Raw genomic sequence first — 7,443 nt, 5'->3', positions numbered from 1 at the left:
CTACAACCTGACCTGTGGAGAAAAGGATGGAATGAGGCTTGAGGTGTGTGCATTAAATAGAGGCTGGGACCTGTGCAGTTAAGCCAGTATTGGGAGTGCCTTTCCCTCCTGACTGAAAATTTCACTCTGGTTCAATGGCTTTCTAGGAGGCTCTGGGTGGAAACACAGGAACCATGCATGCAGACATGCAGTGACATGCTCCATGCATTTCCCACACATGCACTGGCAGAGTGCCAGGGGTGGAGGGACAGCCAAGCAGGCAGTTCCTAGACTTCGTTGGCAGGAGAAACATAAAGACAGGGGCTCCTATGTTCACTGTATGGCTAAACCTGCGTACACAGAGAATCCTGGAAAGAATTCAACTCTGCAGCAGTTGTAGAGGCCTGTGTGCCAGGGTGAGGAAGTCAGGCAGGACCCAGCCTGCAAACAGCACTTTCTGGTCTGACCTGTTTGCACCTCAGAGAATGACTTATTACCTCCCAGTTCTCCCATCCCATCCAAGTTAACAACCCCCAAGACAAAAGTGCCCTTGCTGCTAAGAAACTCCCCCTCCAGCTCCCTCTCTCTCCCTCTCCCCTCTCCTCTTCTCTCTCTCTCTCTCTCTCTCTCTCTCTCTCTCTCCCTCTCCCTCTCCCTTTCCTCCTTTCTCCTCTCCCTCTTCCCTTTTCTCCCTCTCCCTTTCCCCCCTCTCTCCCTCTCCTCTCTCCCCCTCCCCTCCCTCCTTCTCTCTTTCCCTCTCTACCTCCCCTCTCTCTCTCCTGCTCCACCCCCATCTCCCTTCCTGTCTCTTCCCTCCCCTTCTCTGCCATTTTTGTTTATCCAGCACCGCTTACTCTCCTCTCACTACTGCTTCTGGCACCATCGAACCATCGTTCCCTTCCTTCCTTTCTAGCTTGCTTTCTTTTCCTCATTCCTTCTTTTTTAGTGCTAAATCAGTACTTTCATTTTTCTTAATTAAAAAACAAGCCGGGTGGTGGTGGCACACGCCTTTAATCCCAGCACTTGGGAGGCAGAGGCAGGCGGATTTCTAAGTTTGAGGCCAGCCTGGTCTACAAAGTGAGCGCCAGGACAGCCAGGGCTACACAGAGAAACCCTGTCTTGAAAAAACCAAAAAAAAAAAAAAAAAAAAAAACCAAAAAAACAAAACAAACTAGTTTGTCCTATAATGATGTTAGATTATTCGGGCTAGGAACTGGAAGAGAAGAAGGGAGACTTGCCAGATTTTGAAGGGAGATGGATCAGACTTAGAGCTGCAGAAGGAAAATCATCCCAAATGTAGGTGAGAAGGAATGCGGCCCACAGAGGGGCTGCCCAGAAGCACCCTGGGCAGCAAAGACTAGGGGGCCACCCAGGAGGAGCAGGGCAGCAGACAGATCATAGATTTAGAGGGTGTTGAGTCGGTAGTACCAGAGGGAAATCTGTGATAGCTGAAGGAAGGATTTGAACTGCCCAACCTTGAGCTAGCCAAGGCATTCCAAAAATAAGCTGATGTGTGTGTGTGTGTGTGTGTGTGTGTGTGTGTGTGTGTGTGTGTGCATATGTTTTATTCTCAAATCCAAAGAGTTCTTGAGAGGATGGCTGGAAGGGCCAGCCCATCAGGAGCACAAAGTGGTGTGGCCCAGATTGCGGCTACACACCTGCAGCTAGCACGTGGCAGGACATTTTGGCGCAGCTTGCAGTCTGCATTGATTGGAAATCTGTTGAAACAAAGATAGACTGGGGACAGAAGGTAAATTTAAGGAACATAGGGCAAACTTTTTATCATGGGCTTCCAGGCCTATGGTCCTGATAGTTAGGGGGAAGTCCCAAGACCAAGGGAGAGAGAGAGGTTCCGTCCTAACTCAGAATGTTGATTGTCTGGAGTACTTATCTGGAGTCCGTTTTGCCTGTGAGAGGAGGATCCTTAGAGAAAGAGCTGGGTTCCTGTTCCTGCTGCTGCTGAACTGGCAGAGCTGCAGCAAGCCATCAAGGCCATCAGAGATCCGAGAGGATGAATGATAGCAGAAGCTATCATGCCAATAGCCTCTTATCAGGAAAAGTGACAGAGACCTACCGCTGCCTGGACAGTTAGTTACCCTGGGCTCCCATGATCTCAATGGCTTCACTGGGGGGCAAAGGTCATAGGTCTTTGGTTGTCACACAGGGTAGCCTTAGGTTTCGGCTGCCAGACCTAGAAGGTCTCAGAAATCTTCCTATAGAGGAGGAACTAGAAAAAAATGGATCCACCTTTCCAGATAGAGTAGAGCAGCCAACCTAATAGTGTCCACAGTTTGGGCAGGGTCCTGGCAGCAGCAGTTACTGTTAACCTGAGTAGACCTTAGGAATTTATAAGTCTTAATTACTAAACATACTGTGCTGGTGAGTCTTATGTCAACTTGACACCAGCTGAGTTATCTGAAAGGAGAGACCCTCAGTTTGTGGAAACCCATAAGATCTGGCTGTAGGACATTTTTTTCAATTAGAGGTTGATGGGGGAGGGTCCAGCCCATTGGGTTGGTGCTATGGTTGGGGTCATGGTCCTGGGTTCTATAAAAAAGTAAGTTGAGCAAACCCATGAGGAGCAAGCCAGAAAGCAGCACTCCTCCATGGCCTCTGCCTTGGCTCCTGCCTCCACGTTCCTGCTGTTTGATTCCTGTGCTGACATCCTTTGATGATAAACTGTGATGTGGAAGTGTAAGCCAAATAAACCCTCTTCTCTCCAAATTACTGTGGTCATAGTGTTTCATCACAGCACAGTAACCCTAAGTAAGACACATACCTTACTCATCACACATGAGTTGTTACTTATTTTAAATGTTCTAGAAGCCTAGTGTTGAGCAGTTAGCAAAGACCATCTGAGTAGATGTTTAAAACCTTAGGAGTTTATAAAACTTATTTTTCAAAAGCCCTCTAGTCACCAGACACATGTTGTTACTTATTTAAAGTTTTCATAAGCCTGGTATTAGACACAGTTATCAAAGACATAAGTAGTTAGATATACATATCTAAAAGGCTTCTGTTAACCTGAGTATGTCTTTATAACCTTAAGAATTTATAATATAAAAATGAAACTTAATTCAAAATATTTTGGAGACCTGCTATTGCTTTCTTTGTCCAAAAGGAGACATAATGATAAAAAGGGGGTTCACCTGGACAAAAAGTTTTATAGTTGCTCTATAGTTAGTTGGTATGTTAGTTAGGGTTTTACTGCTGTGAACAGACACCATGACCAAGGCAAGTCTTATAAAAAACAACATTTAATTGGGGGCTGGCTTACAGGTTCAGAGGTTCAGCCCATTATCATCAAGCATGAGTTCTATGTCTTCATCCAAAGGCTACTAGTGGAAGACTGATTTCTAGGCACCTAGGGTAAGAGTATTAGGCTCACACCCACAGAGACACACCTATTCCAACCAGGTCACACCTATCCCAACTAAGCCACACCTCCAAACGGTGCCACTCGATAGTCTAAGAATATACAAACCATTACAGTTGGTTTAAACCATATGGTCATCTTAAAGTTACATGGCACAGCACCTTTTAACCTTGGTAAGGATGGCTGCTAGCCATATGGCTGCTTCTATTCTAATGAAGTCATTGGCCAAGATGGAGGGAATTCACATGGTTACTATTTAAAAATACCTACTTTCCTAAACAAGAGTTAAATTCAAGTCACATATACGGTAAGTAGATCTATTTTTCTAAATAAGAGTTGAATTATGTATAGCAAATTAAGATTCAACCTTTTTTTTCAGTCTATTTCTTTTCTTTCTTTTTTTTTTTTAGATATTCTTCTTTTTAAATTAGGTATTTATTTCATTTACATTTCCAATGCTATCCCAAAAGTCCCTCACATGCTCCCCACCCCCTCTCCCACCCACCCACTCCCACTTCTTGGCCCTGGCATTCCCCTGTACTGAGGAATATAAAGTTTGCACAACTGATGTGTCAGAGACCATACCGTGAGAAAGCGAGCCCTTCACAATCTCCCACCCTGACAAGCCAAATGGCCTCGTGCTAGGAGCACTCCCTCCTCCCTGTTCCCTTCCTGGCACCTGAGGCTGTAAAAGCTGAGTTATAGTTCCCTCTTCCTTATCTCTTCCTGAACTCCCATGACTTCCAAGGACATGAGTTACGCCTGAGCCCGGCCTGACACCTCAAGGCTGTTAAGGAGGATCTATGTTCCGGAGATAAGACACAGAGTGCCCACCACCTGGTGCCTGACTTCTGCCCTCTTGTCTCCTGATGCCTACTTCTTTGTTCTTTGTTAAATTCCCCCTCGACCCCTCCCTATTCCCTGCGATGTATGCTTTAAAACCAGGCATCTCAGCCTAATAAACAGAGACCTTGATAGGTGCACTCTACTTGGTTTCCGGCTTTTCTTCCCCTTCCAATCTCATTTTCTTCCAGGTTTGCGGTCCCCCTCACACCCATGAATAACTGAATCCCGTGGGACAGGATACCAATGGACCTCTCTTTACACTGATGGCCGACTAGGCCATCTTCTGCTACATATGCAGCTAGAGACTCGAGCTCTCGGGGTACTGGTTAGTTCATATTGTTGTTCCACCTATAGGGTTGCAGATCCCCCCAGCTCCTTGGGTACTTTCTCTAGCTCCTCCATTGGGGGCCCTGTGATCCATCCAATAGCTGACTGTGAGATATTTCTTTTTTTTAAAAGATTTATTTATTTATTATATGTAAGTACACTATGGCTGTCCTCAGACGTATCAGAAGAGGGCATCAGACCACATTACAGGTGGTTGTGAGCCACCATGTGGTTGCTGGGATTTGAACTTCGGACCTTTGGAAGAGCAGTCAGGTGCTCTTACCCACTGAGCCATCTGACCAGCCCCAAGATATTCTTTTTTTTAATTAGGTATTTTCTTCATTTACATGGAACTCACTCTGTAGACCAGTCTGGCCTCAAACTCAGAAATCCACCTGCCTCTGCCTCCCAAGTGCTGGGATTAAAGGCGTGCATGGCTAGCAGTCTTGATCTTGAGAGCAGAACACAGAGAAATTATAAAGGTAAGAGATTTTCAAGAGTGGAAAGTTGAAAAATCTTGGAGATAAGAGATTTGTTGGGAGTGTAGTACATAAAAGTTCAGATATAAGAGACGGGGGGATGATTCATTTGTGCAATGGCAGAAGTTGTTATGAGTTGGGAGACTTTGAAAATCGAGTTTGCAAACGTTTGGCCATTGATTTGTATCAAGGCCAAGCATTTACAGTAAGATGGCGAAGCCTTAATTAAATCACTGTGGCTTGAGTGTAAAAGAGAAAAATCAGCAAAATGAACTGGACCAGAGGGAGGGTTCCTGTGAGCTCCCAGATGGAGCTGAGACAGACAATGGGGATGCAGATAGGAATTCTGCCCAAGGGAGGACTCCAACATTATAGAAGCCCAGAAGGGTGCTGAGAAGCTACAACACTCAGCAGACAGCTCCTAGGGGAAGCAAGAAGCTGTGGGGGACAAGAATCTCAACAAACAAGTCCAGGAAGATGTAGGCAAAGTAGCTATGAGGACAAATAGGAGCTCTGCCCAAGGTAGGATTCCAGTATCATAAAGACCATGCCAATATAGAGATACTGTGAGACTGCAGCTTCTAGGAGGGGCGAGGAAGCTTCAGGAAAGAGCTGAGAACAAAGGTGCAGGGGTCATGGTAACAAGAATACAGGGTGTCTCCAACTGGACCGAAGGACATCTCAGGGAGCAACGTCCCAAGTCACAGAGAAAAAGCATCTCTTTCCACATGATAGGAGCCAGGAGAGTGACAAGAATGTCCTGGGACACCTGTGTTGCTTTTATTGTAATAATAGACAATACAGGCAGCTCCAGGGTGACACAGCAGAGGAGCAGAAACCAGGTTAAAGCAGGTAGAGCAGAAAACAGCTGAAGAAGTGGCCTGGGAGAGGCTTTTGGGAAAGGGAGGATCCCAGAGGGTCCAATTAGGACTTTGTTGAGGGCCTCCCTTCTCCCTAGGGTCACTGGGCACAGGCCAGAGTCAATGAACAAGATGTCCGACAGCCTGTGAGTTTGAACGATAATAATGACACACTGGGACCAGCTTCAGGAGACATGTCGACTCTACTCAGAGTGAACCAAGGTTTGTGTAGTACTGGGGGAAAAGGTTAAGAAGATTCAGGATGGGCAAAGGTCCAGGCTGAAGACTAAGGTACAGGATACCTCATTAGCATGGGAGACATCTCAGGGACTCTCGGGTGATTGCTGAGATGGTTCTTATTGGGAGAACGGAAGCTGAGCCTAATCTAACCAAGGTATGTGACAGGTATAGATAGGCTGTGGTGTCGGGGATCCCCCAGGCTGAGAAGAGGAAGCCTCATTGACAAAGGGAACCCACCACTTTGTGCTGAGCTCAGAAGGATGTCTGGAGACTGGTAGACTTTGACCTTAATTATCAGGCCGAAATATTTTGTAGGCAAGACAGAATGTAGGTCAGTGGTTCTCAACCTTCCCTAATGCTGTGACCCTTTGACAGTTCCTCAGGTTGTGGTGAGCTTCAACCATAAAATCATTTTCAATGCTACTTCATTTCGATGCACTATAATTTTGCTACTGTTATGAATCATAATGTAAATATCTGTGTTTAGGTGACCCCTCTGAAAGGTCTGTTCAAGGCCTAAAGGGGCCCCACCCCACAGGTTGGAAACCACTACAATAGAGACAGGTCTTAATAGAGAGTTGCCCACATGGTGCCCAAAAGGGCATAGTAGACTCCAGGAGCCAGAGAGAGGACACTTATTTAGTGGGCAAGGAGAGACTCAGATGGAGGGAGTAGGTGGAGAGAAGTGGCTGAAGAGGGTGGGAGAAGCCAGCATAAACAAATTGATATATATGTTAGGAACAAAATCTGCTGCTTGGTTTAGAAAGCTGAGTCCTGGGCTGGAGAGATAGCTCAGAGGTCAAAAGCACTAACTGCCCTTCCAAAGGTCCCGAGTTCAATTCCCAGCAACCACATAGTGATTCACAACCATCTGTAATGGAATCTGATGCTCTCGTCTCGTGTGTCTGAAGACAGCTATAGCATTTTCATATAAATAGAAAGCTGAGTCCCTTGGAAAAGAACTCACATATGACATTCCTCAGGTTTTGGTACCAGATGACAGAAAATAAGGGCATGGCTGCTCCGAGGTAGAGTGGAAGAGAGGGTTTTGTTGTAGATATGAGGGAGAGAACAGCCCCTCATGGCACATGGAGGAGTCCAGACTGAGCATGGCCAATGGAATAGACTGAGCTCTAAGAGGAGAGAAAGAGGGAGAGGGAGAGAGAGAAATAAAAGAGCGAGGGGAGAGGAGCAGGGGACAAGAGGACCAAGAGACTTGTGTAGCCAAAATGGCTGAGTTATACAGGAACCAGGAGCAAAGGGAAGCAAAACCTCCCCCTGTACTGGAGAGGTACAGGGTAGAAGGTGGGTTGAGAAAGGCTGGGAAGAGCCACAG

The sequence above is a fragment of the Mus musculus genome, chromosome 14 (genome assembly GCF_000001635.26).
Source record: "Mus musculus strain C57BL/6J chromosome 14, GRCm38.p6 C57BL/6J".
NCBI lineage: Eukaryota > Metazoa > Chordata > Mammalia > Rodentia > Muridae > Mus > Mus musculus.
The sequence above is the reverse complement of the archived record's forward strand: the minus strand, read 5'-3'. Positions refer to the sequence as shown.